The sequence below is a fragment of the Condylura cristata genome, unplaced genomic scaffold, assembly GCF_000260355.1.
Source record: "Condylura cristata isolate star-nosed mole 26May11 unplaced genomic scaffold, ConCri1.0 scaffold00008, whole genome shotgun sequence".
Taxonomy (NCBI): domain Eukaryota; kingdom Metazoa; phylum Chordata; class Mammalia; order Eulipotyphla; family Talpidae; genus Condylura; species Condylura cristata.
In genome coordinates this window covers 19,376,790-19,391,244 of record NW_004567109.1, presented here as the reverse complement: position 1 = coordinate 19,391,244, position 14,455 = coordinate 19,376,790, and the positions used below count along the sequence as shown (strand labels likewise).

At 45.6% G+C, this 14,455-nt stretch overlaps 1 long non-coding RNA gene across 3 annotated transcripts in view; it reads left to right on the top strand.

Annotated features, from left to right (window-relative positions):
- The first annotated feature begins 6 nt into the window (after positions 1–6).
- The window catches only part of LOC105853408, an 85,219-nt gene continuing 70,770 nt past the window's right edge, over positions 7–14,455 (top strand). For 2 of the 3 annotated variants that reach the window (XR_001145263.1, XR_001145262.1), the window contains exon 1: positions 7–90. This is a non-coding gene — a long non-coding RNA (uncharacterized LOC105853408). Of the gene's footprint in view, positions 296–14,455 lie in introns of all 3 variants that reach the window. The other variant, XR_001145264.1, reaches the window with a different exon arrangement.

Here is a 14,455-nt window from a genome sequence, read left to right as displayed (position 1 = left end):
CCGGAGGGCCCCGCGCGGCCCGCGGGCGAAAGGTAAGCACGAACTGAAGCAGGGACGCGCACCGCGCCGGGCGGCACCGGCCCGGCTCAGGTACGGCCGCGCAGGCAAGTCCCGGGAACGAGTGGCGATGCGCCCCGGCTGACTAGGGTCCCGTCAGGCGCGCACTGAGTGAATCAGGACCCAGAGGGTGGCCCACGCCTCTGGAGGCAGGTTCATGCTTACAAAGGCAGGACACCGGACAGGCACTTCCAGGTTGAGACAGGAGCACCCCGGCTGCTCGCCGTGACTGGAGCAGGTAGGCAGAGGGGCGGCTGCCCCCAGGGCCGAGTCCCGTCCGCTGTTCTGACAGAAGCTCCCCATCGGGATAGGGATAGGAAGGCAGGGCCAAACAGCACACCCCGACCCAGCGAGGCGGTGCACCCCCGCCCCCCATCAGTGGAGTGCCCACTGAGTACTATTACTCAGGCGCTGGACTCCTGGCCGCCACCCCCTGCCTGCCCCGTGCTGGCTGGAGGCCGCACCCCCCCCCCCCCCGGATGCTTTAGGTCCCCAGGTCAATCCCTCAGGTGGAGGTGAGACTCTTCTGGGGGTGGGGGTGGAGCCTGGCACCTGTCTTCAGTGTGTGCGAGCAAAGGGAACACAGATCCCACAAGCTCGTCGTCATCTTACTACGCAGATGGGGGAAACTGAGGCCCAGGAAGCCACACAATGCTTCCTGTGGGCCTGCACTTGACTTCCATTTTCTCCACCTTGTCTTAGGCCAGTAAGGTAGGTGTTAGTGTTACAATCCACAGTAATTTATGGTAAAAGATACCATATTCAGGTATCTATCACCTAACCTAAAAAATAGAGCCATAGTGAAACTTCAGGGGCTGAGAGGGAGAGAATGAGTGAGAAAGGGCTAAAGGGCGCAAGAGATGGCGGTGGGGAATAAAAACAGACCAGCACCTGTATATTGTAGCCCTCCACCTTCCTCCCATACAGCTTCTTCCTCTCAGCCTGAGGAACTAGTGGCCTGAATTTGGGGCTCATTGAATTTTATTTTTTTCGGGGGGGGGGAGTTACCACCTTTGTATGAAACCCTAAATAATATATTGTTTAGTTTAAACATTTTTGGGTGCACATTGTCTTTTAACGTCCACATCTATTGTCTGTGCCCCTATAATTTATTACTGAGAATTATCCTATTTGAGGAACATAATGCTAGAGATCTGTGCATTCTCCTGTTAGATGGTTCTTCTGGGACCATTTTCCGTTACAAAGAGTGTGCTTTGAGTATTGTTGTACGAGTCTTAGTGCACTTGATAGGTTGAGGAAATTTACACGCAGAGATGCAGAAAGGTGAAATCCCTCACCCAGAGTCAAGGAGTTGGTGGCCCTGGAATTCACATGGGTCTCCCCAAAGCAGGTCAGCCTCCACGTTCACACCCGCGTGTTCTGTGGGAGGCCACAGACAACCCCCTGGAGGCAGGAGGGTGCATTTCTAGTGCTTAGCTAGGTTCCTGTTTTGTTGCCTGCCCCTCCTCTGTGCCGCCCAGGCTGGGCAACCCCAGGGGCTGGCTGGCCAAGGAGAGCGGGATAAGTGAGGCTCAGCCAGGGCCCCTCACATGCCCATGCCACTACAGCTGAGCACTGTGTGCTGTACTGCTGCTCTTCACAAGCCCCCCTTTTTTAAAGATTATTTTATTTGTAGTAAATTACCTATTTTTAATTATTTTTATAATACTTTATTTTTTTTTTTAAAAGTGTATCCATTTTTTTTTTCAAAGATTTATTTATTTGCACATACAGAGGTGGGGTACAAGTCAGAGGCTCAGGGGCGGTGAGAGGCTTCACCAGAGACAGAGTGGGGAGCAGAACAGGCAGATCGAGGAGGTACACTGCTGAGGGGAGCAGCGGGCGGGTCAGGAGAGGTCTGCCACGCCATGTGGTCACCTCCGGGGCAGGCGGGGATCGAACTCATGTGCAAATGGCTTTTGCTTCTTAGTGCTGTGCTTTAACCCGCTGCGCCACCAGGGAGGGCCCTATAATACTTTATTTTTACATCTTTTTCCATCTCAGTTGTTACAACAAGCCCTTTTATAGGTGAGGAAGCTCGGTGGCAGCAGGCACTTACTCCTTGTAGTAACCACCTCTAAGACAGTAAAAATATTAAGTAACAAGTCCAGGTTAATAATCGTCATGATGATAAGTCAACCACAGCGATATAATGCTTCTCGTTTATGGAGCACTCACTAGGCGGCGGGCACTGTGCCAGCCCCATGCAGACACTTGCAGACACTTCCATGCCTTTGCGTCTGCTCCTGCCTTGGACTGGGAGCGCCCTCCCCTTCTTCCCTCCAGACTGCTGCCCAGACAATTCCACTCCTCTCTCAGATGATGTCTGGGAGGCCTGCCTACACTGCTAGGGTGCTGGGTTGCTTCCTTGCCAGTGTTCCTGCGTCGCCCTGTCTGTGTCCCAGGTGCTGGGTTACAGTTCCTGCCTGGGACCCTCTTGCTGCTAGGACTGGCTGGGACTCTGCCAACGCCCCAGGCCCGTTGCTGCCCAGCACTGGTGATGAGTCACAGCTCCTGTGCCCTCCCTAAGTGAGCCGCAGTCTCTCTGCTTTCCGGCTTGTGAAGAGGACTCTTGCCCCAGACGCTGACACTCCCAAGGGCACAGGGCTGCTCTGGGGAACCCCTGCTCTGTGTACAGCTGGATTTGGCAAACCTTGGCGCCAGCCCCAGAAGCCCTTTGGATCTAATGGTGCTCAGTCTCCCACACCCCTGCCTCTTGCCCATCTGTCTGGCAGCTGGGCGTGGCAACTTCCTTCCTGGAGCCTGCCTGCTCTCCTGCCACCTGCCTGTGCCTGGGCAGCCTGGGTGGGGTCTGCAGAGCGGCAGGACATGTAGCCCCCTGGGTGGAAGCTGGGGAAGGCTGGAGAAGCAGGGTCCAAGGAATTACCTTAGCTTTGAGTTGCTCCTTTGGGCAGCTCAACTGTGGAGGACATAGGAGCTAGCTCACCACCTAGGAAGGGTGGGTGGACTGCCCGCACAACAGCTGAGAGGCTGCAGAGGCCAAGTTCAGGTCCCTCCCTCCATGTTTTGCAGTTCTTGGTATCTTAAGAAAAAGACTGTCACAGTAGTTCTTCCATGCAAATATTGAGGTAGGTTTTAATTAGTAGTTGAAAAATTAATTCTTTTCATCCTGTATTCAAATGCAGTACAATATATTTGGACTATTGACAGGTTAACTGGAGGATCTGTTTTAAAAATACTGTATTTCCTTAGAGAATTGCAGATTCTGGGGTTAGGGCCGGGGAAGGGGGACCCCAGAGCATCTTGTGGAGTCAGAGTTATAAAGTGCTCCGAACACACAAGGATGAGGTGTGTCCGAGGGAACCAGGGGCTGGAAGTGCTCCAGTGGCCAAAGCTACAACGATAGAGCAAGAAAACAAATAATGAAATATTAGACTGTAATTCACGTGATCACATTCATACCCATGAATACAGACCGGTAGAAATAAATGATTAAAAAATTGATTTAATTACATATTGAATAAATAACTGGGAGGAGAGGCAGATCCTTACCAAAGAATCCCAAGAAGTATGTATTCATTCTCCTTCCAGGGTGGAGCTGAATTATCTCCTCCTCTTCCCTTGCATGTGCCCTCGTTTTAGGGCTGGCTTCTAAATAATAGAGTAGGGGAAGGGAGAATAGTGACTTCACAGTGGAGACACCTGGCAGATACCAGCTTGACCAGATGATCTGGGTTAATTTACATCCCCAGTAGTGAGTCAGGTGGCTCTCGCGTACCCTCGGTGTTCCAGGAGGAGAAGGGCACTTCACTTCCATGGTTTTCTTCCCTCAAATCCTTGGCCCCAGACAAAACATGAGGTTAGCCAAAACTGAGGGAGAGTCTAAAAAACACCTGACCAGCACTCCACAAAACTGAGAAATGCCTCCTGACCGCGTGGCAGACCCGGCATGCCAGGCCAGAGGACACCAGGAGACAGTGATGAGGCGTGTTGGATCCTGGAACCCAAAGTGCATTTGTGGAAAAGCTGGTCAGATGCAATCAGCTCTGGACCTTAGTCAACAGGGATGCACCAACATTGGTGTTTTTAGTTTTGACAAATGTCCCGCCATGGTGTGAGGGGACAGTGAAACCAGGAGCTGGCATATGGGAGTTCTCTGTGCAGTCTTTGAAACTCTTGTGTAAATCTAAAGTTGTATAGGGGGCGTGTTTTGTGCAGGACCTCTGTGTTGTTCAGTTCTGTTACTCTATTCCATGGCTGAGAAACAGCCATGTGAAGATTAAGTCTGAGCTACACTTGGGCCTCTCTGTCCTTGGGCGCTGGTCAGCTGGCTCTCCTGAGTCCCTTCTTCCCAGTGCCTTTGCCCTCTTCGCCCTGCTCCCTCTTTACTGAACGCTGAATGATTACTTTCTGGACTGTTAAGGCTGGAAAGCCCCATAGAGACTGATTAACCTGAAACGTTTATATCACAGATGAAGAGAGGGGAAGGGTGAGGGACTTGCCTCTGACTACACAGTAAGTTAACTCCAGCAAAGTGAGATTGGGACTAGCCAGACTTTCTCCTCGTCCACCCCCCCACCGCCCCTCCCCACCCCCCACATTCTGGCTCGGTCTCCCACCAGCTCATGCAGGTTGTCAGAAGCACTGGCAACTTACTTGGGGATTAGTAAGAGTAATGCCCAATTCAATGAAATGGCAACGCCTCAGGTGTCTGTGGGAGAGGACAGGTGCCAGGGAAGTTCTCACTGTGCACTCCCTAATCTGTGAGTCCCACCTGATTTTGAAGATCCAGGAGGAGGTGGAGTCTGAAAGTTGGATAAAGGTTGAGTCTGCCTCAACCCCACTCTTCTAACCCAAAGCTACTACAGTAAGAGAGCCAGGGAGAATTCTGTGAAGACCTAATGGGGTGCAGAGGGACTGGGTTCCCAGCCTTGGGGTTGAACTCTCCTGCATCCATCTCTGCTGGGGTCCAAAAACTTTGATGATATCCTCAGAGCTGCTGGAAAAGCCTCTCCCACCCCACCCCTCTAACCGCCCCCCCCCGCCCCAACATGGAGGGTATGCACGGGGCTGAGGTGGTCCCGCTGCTGAGTGTTCTTGGGTGATAATCATGCCTTGTGCCTGGGCTCCCCTCCCTGTCTTCCCCTATTGAACTGTGAATATCCTGGGGCACCTGCCTGTGGCTCTTTGAAGACAGATGCCTGCGACAGATGTTGGTAAATGCTTGCGAGTGAGCCAGGGTGTTTCCAGGTATGTTTTGCTGTGAACCTCTCTGTGGCATCCTCTTTGCCAAGTCCAGCTCAGAGATTCTCTTTGTATTTGAAAAATGCAGTCAGAGACTTGGGAACTTGAGCTGGAGATTTGCCTGCAGTCTCCAGAGAACTATGAAGAGTCAGTTGGGAGTAGAGAACAGGCAGCAGGAGCTGGATGCACTTGAGTCTAGGCTAGTTCTAACCACAGTCAGGAGCTCGCTGTGACGGGGCTCACATCAGGTCACATGGGCCAGTGGCCATCTGCAGCCTGTTTTGTCATCGTGACCAGCTCACAAGATCCTGGAGGTCACTTATGTAAAGTTCACATGAGGGTTAGACGCTCTGATGGGCAGTTCAAGATATCACTGGCTAATAAACATGCCACAGAGCACTGTTGATAGTCTCTCCAGCACCGTTTGCTCAGACTCCCCCTTCCTATTAGTGCTGGGGATTTCCCAGCCATGAGATCTGGTCAGAAATGACCCCGTTTAAGGGGTGGGGCCAAATTGGCTTAAGCATACCAGAATATGTCATTCTCTAGACTGTATTTATTGGCCAGGTAAAGACACATGACCCAACTCAGGCGAACCAGAGTTTGAGTCTCATTTTCAGTTCTTTGAGCTAACTGGATTTCTTGCCAATCACAAATGAGAAAGGAGAATGGTGCCAGGAACTTCTGGAAGCCACCTTGTGACATCAAGAAGGCAGAGACAAAAGTCAAAGAACATGGGGCCTCGTCATGCTGCTGGGTTAAGCCTTGCCTGAAGCTAGTGCCAGTTTTAGACTTTTTGACTGTGTAAGCCCATAAATTCTGCCCCTCACAATACCAAATATCCTTTATAATGGTAATAATAATTACTTAATAATTACCTAAATACAGCTTAGGGGATAACCTTACAAAAGATGAAGTCTGTGGGAATAGTTTAGAAATAATAAAACAGACTCTTAATTGGGGAAAGGTCAGCAAACTGGCAACCTAGTTCATGCCAGGCAATCAGACATGGGTCAAACGGAAGCCCGGAGAGGTGATGAGATTTCATTGCCTCCTAAGTTCTCCTGACTGTCAGTCTACTAATTCTTGATATCTAATGTTAATCGCTGGATGCTAGAATTTCTATTCCTCCTCTGTGAAAATGATCACTACATGTTTTCCTCTCTTTTGTGTCTGTTTTTCCAGGAGGCAGAGAAATAGCAATAATCCTCTTCCTTTTGCAAATGGGGAGGCAGAAACCTAGAGAGGCTTAAAGATTTGCCACGATCACACAGAAAGCCAGTGGTAGAACTGGTCCCAGAGGCCAAGTGTCCTGAATGTCATTTAAAGTTCAGTCCCATTTACTTGTTCTAGCTAGCACAAGCTAATCACCTCTGCCTCCATTGAAGCAGGAGCAAAGAATAGAAGCTTTGAAAACAATGGGACTTTGAGTTGTACCCAGCAAAGGAAGTGATAATGGGGTCCTTCCTTCTAACTTTGGGAAAACCAAGGACGGTTTAGGAAAATAGGATCGTCACCAGTCTCAAAAAGGGAGGTCAAAGTAGAGAGCTGAGGGTCTGTGTGCATGAAGTTCTGGTTTCACAGTCCTTGTGATATCCAGCTCTGATACTCTGATACCCCATTCTCTCAGAGACCCTGTGGCTGCCCCATATATTCAGTATTCACAGGGCTGATAGGACAGCTGCACAGGTGGCTCACTGCAGAAACTGCATTATGATCTGATTGTGAGCCCCTGGAGGTGTGCAGGTCACAGCTTGCACCACTATACACAATGTGCCTGGCTAGCACTTCTCCATGTTTGGACATTTGAAGTGTTTTCACATCAATTAAGGACATGGCGGCTCCTTTTTTGAATAAAAAAAAAATTCTCATAATTTCTGCAAGATAAAGATGTTTTAAGAAAATTTATTTTTGGTCAGCTGAGCCCAAAATTGTCTTAGAAATTTTATAGTAAGATTCATTATTTTTAAAGGCCAGTTTTAACCTTTTTCCTATTTGTGATAGTGACTGTTTAGTGTTTTATATTAAAGTTAATTTTATGAAGAAAAGCAAGATATATAGACAAACGAATTAAAAATATTTTGTCAGGATTGGTTTGTGTAATGAAGTATACTGAAATATTAACTATAGATTGAAATTATTATTATACCTGCTCTGAATTATATATGCAAACGAGGCCCTCTATGTGTGACAGTTTAGAACTCATACTATGCCTTCTGCTTCTTTTCGTGTGATCTATTTAGTTATTTTAAAAACAAATTTTGTGCTTTCCAAACGAAGAGATAAGAGAGGAGATATCATCTTCTCAAATAACCCATTTCAGGTATGAATAGCTGTTATTTCCAGAAGATGAAAAGCTAAAATGGCTATACTTTCTCTTTTTAGTGCTGGTTTTTGAAGTACGAGACATCTTGATGTTCTACATGAGATTTTTTTTTTTTGAACAGGTGATGTATAAACAATGTAAAAGGTTCAAAAGGTACAGGTATGTTTACAGTGGGACTGAAATCTCCCCGTGGTCCTTAAAGTGTTTCTGCTCAGAAACAACTCGAGTTAGCATTTTCTTATGTGTCTTTCCAGATAGAATCTATGCATCTTCCAGCAAATATTTGCACATACATATTCTGCTTGTTTCTCTCTATTTTTATACAAAGAGATCCTCTGTATAGCTGACTACACCTTGCTTTTCTAAACTTTTGAGGTCACTCCCATCAGTACATGTTATGTTACCGCCTTACCAGAAAATATTTAGCTGAAAAATATTCCTTGGTTAGAATGGACAGTAACTTATGTAGGCAGTTTTGGATGGGTAGACCCCTTGGGTTGTTTCTGATCCCCAGCTATTAAAACGGGTATTGCAGTGTAGACGCTGGCCCATTCACTACTTCGCAACTGCAAAAACACATTAGGAAAAATTTGTCTCTCTGGGTCAAAGGGTGTATTCCTTTGCTAGGGCTGCTGCAACAAAGTACTATAAACTGACTGGTTAAGCAACAGAAAGGCATTGTTTCACAGCGCTGGAGGCTGGACGTCTGAGACCCAGGCGTGGTTCTTCTGAGAGCCTGGAGGGAGAAGTGCTCAGCCTTCTCGGGTGCTTCCGGTGGTGTTCTTTGGCTAGTAGATGTGTGGCTGAGTCTCTGCCTGGATTTCACATGACATTCTCGGTCCAGATGTCCCCTTTCTATAAGGCCCCCAGCCATAGTCAGCAGGAACCCCCCCCTCCCCAGGACTTCATCTTAGCCAGTCATATCTGCAGTGACTCTATTTCCAAATAATGTGACTTTCTGAAGTCCCTGGGGTTAGGATTCAACATAGAAATTTTGAGGGGCCACAACTCAACCCACACCCAAGGGATCAGGAGCCCTGATCTCTGGAAGACTGTCCCTTAATTGCTCTTTCTAGAGATTGCCCCTCCACCTCCCCATAGCAGTCATGGATACACCTCATCACATCACCACGCCCCTTCCTGCACAGTGTTCATCAGGCATCTTTTTTTTTTGTGACCAAGTATATGAAGTTTGTTGAAACTGACTAATAAAACACTAAGAAATCTCTTTCATACCCAGTGGTTTAGAAAAATATTTAGGGCCCTCCCTGGTAGCACAGTGGGTTAAAGTTTAGTACTGTGAATTTGTCACAGCCGCTGAAGCATGAGTTTGAACCCGGCTGGAGAGTGACCCACATCCATCGCGCAGCAGACTTCTCCTGACCCGTCCACTGCTCCCCTCAGCAGTGTATTTCAGTACATCTGCCAGTTCTGCTCCCCCCTCTGTCTGTGGTGAATCCTCTTGCCACCTCCACACCTCTGGCCTGTACCTCAGTTCTGTATGCTTAAACAAATAAATCTTTGATGATCACAATTCTTAAAATATATATATATATATATTTAAAGAGCTGGCATATGTTTGGGGTTGGAGCTTTTAAATTGGGAGCCAAAGGGATATTCTCTAGTTTTGCTGGCTGAAAGTAGTGTGTTACAAGGTTGGACAACACCAGAAGACGTGACTATTTTGAACAATGATACTCTTTAAGGAAGGGCTTTCCCAGTCTCCACACTATTGACATTCTGCACCAGATCCTTGTCTGTTGTATGGTCTGTCCTGCACATTGGGGGATGTGTAGAACATCCCTGGTCCCCACACAACCCCTCTGTGATGCCAAAAGTGTCCATTGGTTACAGAATCACCCCTGTTGAGAATACAATTGGAATTTAACAATGTCAGTATATATTTTTAGCATTGATATTATTGCAATTTAACGATAAATATGAAAGACTGTTAAAAGTATGAGCACCATGGTCATGCTGTGAAATACTAGGCAGTCACCAAAATAAAACTTTAATTCATCAAGCAGGCAAACAAGTGCAGTGCTCTCATGCCTCTGGGGTATGTGAGTTGGCTGTCAGGTGATCACAAGTAAATATTCTGTGCTCCCAATCTCTCTGACCCCCTTGTGAAGGTCCAGTTTGTGGTGCTGGACTAACCTGGACGGGAACTCTGTGGAAGCCTGAATTCCTCCCTGGGTGACAGGTGGTAGAGGCTGAAGTCTCCCAGACAGACAGCAGGGAGGAATGATGCATTAGTCCCTCAGGCATGTATCAGGGGTCCAAATAAATGGGACAAAACCAGGTTCCTTCAGGTCAGGTTCACACACTCTGAGACATAGGGGTGCAAGGAGATGCCCTGAACCCCTGTTTCCTCCCTATGCACATCTCCCTCTTGTCACCCCAACCTTTGGGCAGTGGGTTCCCTGGTTATCAGACATTTGATCTCAACCCAGCTGAGAGAGAAAAGGTATCTTATAGTCTGACATGTGTCTCGCTTTCAAGTGAGGATGAAGCTTCTTTTTTCATACATTTGAGCTGATTTGCTTTGTCTTTGTAGCCCGTAGTTTATAGCCTTTGCCTGTTTTCCTATTGAATTATTGATTCTTTATCCTATGGATTTGTAAGTGCTCTGTAACAAGGAGAATTAGATCTTTGTGATATAATGCAAATAGTCTTTTCCTGTTAGTCAATTGTTGACTTTGTATATTCTTTTTTCAAATCAAAAGATGTTTTTATCAGTTTCCCCCCTCACCAATATCCCTTATCTCCCCTTGTCTCTTCCTCCCAGCCTCTTTCTCTTAACCTCAGAGCTTTCACTATGTTGATTAATGTCCACTAGATTTTGTCAGCACTTTATTTTAATCGTGTGTTATATAATGCCCGGTGTTTGCCTTGTCATTCTGACTGACTTACTGCACATGATTCCCCAAGCTCCTAGATGGCTGTAAGTGGCTGCATTTCCTCTTTCTCTGTGGCTGTGTGGTATTTCCTAGTGTGGACTCTTCTTGGTCCAGTTATCAGTTGATGGATATTCAGGCTATTTCCAAGGCCTGGCTATTGTAAATAGTGCTGCAGTAAATACTGTGTAGGATGTAGTTTTTTGAGTTGGTGGTTTCATGTTCTTTGGATCAATGCCTGAGTGTGGTATTGCTGACTCTTACAGTATTTCTTTCCACTTTTAGCTTGTTTCCCCTTCCCTCCATTTTCAGTTTTTAAGATGAAGTCAAATTGCTTTCCATAATTGCTGCAATAGTTTACAGCTCCACCAACACATCCTTCTTTCTGTGCATCCCCTCCAACACTTGTTGTTGGGACTCCTTTTTTTTTTTTTTAAAGATTTATTTATTTATTCACATAGAACTAGGGTACAGGCCAGAGATGATGAGGGTGAGAGGTTTCACCAGAGACAGAGCGGGGAGCAGAACAGGCAGATCGACGAAGTACACTGCTGAGGGGAGCAGCGGGCCGGTCAGGAGAGGTCTGCTGCACCATGTGGTCACCTCCTGGGCAGGGGGGGATCGAACTCATGCGGAAGTGGCTTTAGCTTCTTAGTGCTGTGCTTTAACCCGCTGCGCCCCCAGGGAGGGCCCTGTTGGGGCTATTTTTAATAGGTACCATTCTTGCAGATGTGAGGTGATATTTCACTGCTATTTTATTTTATTTTTTATTTTATAACAGTTTATTTTTACATCATTTTGTACATTTTTTTTCCATCTCAATTGTAATCCTCACGGGTTTCCCATCACCAAGTCACCCGTGTGCCATCACCATAATCCCGTGCACTTCCCTCCCCCCCTTTTTGAACCTATTCCCCACTCCACCCCCACAAAATGTCTCTGGTATATGGTTGTTCATTATTTTTATTTTCTTGCCTGGTCGTTTATACTCCTGCTATGAGATTTCACTATTTTAATCTGCATCTCTCACTGGAAGTGATGATGAACATTCTTCCTCTATCTCAATATCCTCTTTGGTGAACTGTCTGTTCATATCTGCTGCCCATTTATTAAATTAGGTTATCTTGTGTATTAACCTCTTGAAAGTTATATACTATGTGAATATTTATTTATTTATTCATACAGAACTGGGGTACAGGCCAGAGGTGCAGGGGCAGCGAGAAGCTTCACCAAAGACAGAGTAAGGAGCAGAACAGGCAGACTGACGGAAGTACTCTGCTGAGGGGAGCAGGGGGCGAGATAGGAGAGGTCTGCTGTGCCATGTAGGTCACCTCCAGGGCCAGGGATCAAACTCACACTGAAGTGGTTGCTGTTAGCTTGCAGCACTGCATCCTAACCCATTGTGCCACCAGAGAGGGCCCACTATGTGAATATTTTATCCCATTCAGTAGGATGTCTTTTTAATTTTCTTATATATGTGAAGGCTTTTTTTTTTTTTAAAGATTGATTTTATTATTTATGCTTACAGGAGCTGGGGTGTAGGCCAGAGGTGCTGGGTGGGGGGGTGGATGTGTGAGAGGATTCACCAGAGATAGAGTGGGGCGCAGAAGAGGCAGATCAACTGAAATACACTGTTGAAGGGAGCAGCGGGCGAGACAGGAGAGGGCTGCTACACAATGTGGGTCACTCCTTGGCCGGGGATCAAACTCATGCTGCAGTGGCTGCAGAGAGCTTCACAGTGCTGAGACTTAACCTCTTGCACCATTAGAGAGGCCCCTATGTAAAAGCTTTTTAACTTTAACCCCAATTGTGTGTTTTATTTCCTTTGCCATAGCTGTTGAATCTTCAAAACATCTTTATCATCAATATCATGGAACATATTGCCAATAATTTCTTTTTGTCTTTTTTTCCTCTGACCTCGTAACTGTCACCATAATGCGCTTCCCCTTTTGGCTTCCCTGTATTCCTCCTATGAGTGAAACCATCTGATATTTTTCTTTTTCCTGCTGAATTATTATTATTATTATTTTGGCTAGTAATTTATTTATTTATTTATTTATTTTGGTTGCAGGTCTTATATAAAACTTCTTAATCCATTTATAATTTACTTTTGTGTATGAAGTTAGAGAATAATTCATCTTTATTCATTTATGTGTAGTCTTCTAGTTTTTCCAGTACCATTTTTTTTAAAGATTTATTTACTTATTCATACAGAATTGGGGTACAAGCCAGAAGTGCAGGGGCAGTGAGAGGCTTCACCAGAGACAGAGTGAGGAGAAGAACAGGCAGATGGACGAAGCACACTGCTGAGGGGAGCAGCAGGCGGGTCAGGAGAGGTCTGCTGTGCCATGTGGGTCACCTCCAGAGCCAGAGATCGACCTGGCACGGAAGCGGGAGCAGCCAGCTTGCAGTGCTGTGTCCTAACCTGCTGCACCACCAGAGAGGGCCCCAGTACCATTTCTTAATGAGACTCTCCTTACCCGACTTCTCAGCCCTATTTATTAGTGAAATTCTCTGCCTCTCCCCCTGTCTCCCATTTAGGTCATTGCTGCTTTATCATAGACTAGGTACTGATATGTATGTGGATTTACTTCTGGGCTTTTGTTTCTGTTCTGTTGATGTATCTATCTATTTTTATGTCCATACCATATTGTCTTTAGTATAATTGCTTTATAGTAAAGTTTGAAGTCAGGTAACCAGTTACCTTTGTTGCTCCCCTTTGTTCTTGGGATTGTTTTTGCTGTTTGAGGCCTTTTTTGGCACCATATAAATTGCAGGGTTTTTTTGGGGGGGGGGTTCAATTTTTTTGAAAAATATTACTGGTATGTTAATGGGAATTACATTAAATTTATATATAACTTTAGGCAGAATAGTCATTTTGATTTTATTAACTCTCCCCACTTGTGAGCATGGGCTGTCCTTTGATCTCATGTCTGAGTCCTCCAATAAGTTCTTAGGGTTCTCATTTTAGAATCTGTCACCTTGGCTAGGTGAATTCCAAGGTATTTCATTCTATTTGCAACTACAAATAGAGTTATTTTCTTTATTTCTTCTCATTCATTGTGTATAAAAAGGCTACAGGTTTTTTTTATGTTGATTTGGTATATTCATGTTGGTATTTTATGTTGATTTTGGTATATGTCACTTTGCTGTATTCATAGATTTGCTGTATTCATTCATTCTAGTAGCTTTTTAGTGGGGTCTTCAGGGTTTTATATATGTTGGTTTGTCAGAAAAGTCATTACATATTCAGAGAAAGAACTATATCACAACTTTCTGGATGTACCATTCTATTGTCTGTGAATCGTGATAGCTTCACTTCTTCTCTACTGATTTGGATTTCCTATTTTTGTATTTTGGCCCAAACCACTAATACTAAGTGAAACAGAAGTGGTAACTGTGGGCATCCTGTGTGTTCCGTTTCTTAAGGGGGAAGCTTTTAGGTTTTCACCATTGTGCTATGCTGGCTGTTGGTTTATAATATGTGGCCTTTGTTATATTGAGACATATTTCTGTTCTCACCTTGTTTAGAGTTTTCTTCCTAAATTGGTACCGAATCTTGTCAGATATTTTCTCTGCATCTGTTGATACATGATTTTTATCTTTACTTTTGTTGATATGATGTACCATGTTGATTGATTTATGTATGTTACACCACTTTTGCATCCTTGTCATAACTCTCACTTAATCATGTCATGTAATCTTGTGATCCATTATGAAATTTGAATTGATAGTATTTGTTGAAGGTTTTTAGATCAGTGTTCTTCAAGGATATTGGTTGAAATTGGATATTAGTGTTGTCCTTATCTGGTTTTGGTATTACAGACAAACAGATCATGTTTTATGGTTTTGGGTTTTCTGTGATACTTAAAAAGGTCTGTTGGCCCTCCCTGGTGGCGCAGCGGGTTAAAGCACTGCACTGAGAAACTAAAGCCACTTCCGCATGAGTTCGATCCCCGCCTGCCCTGGA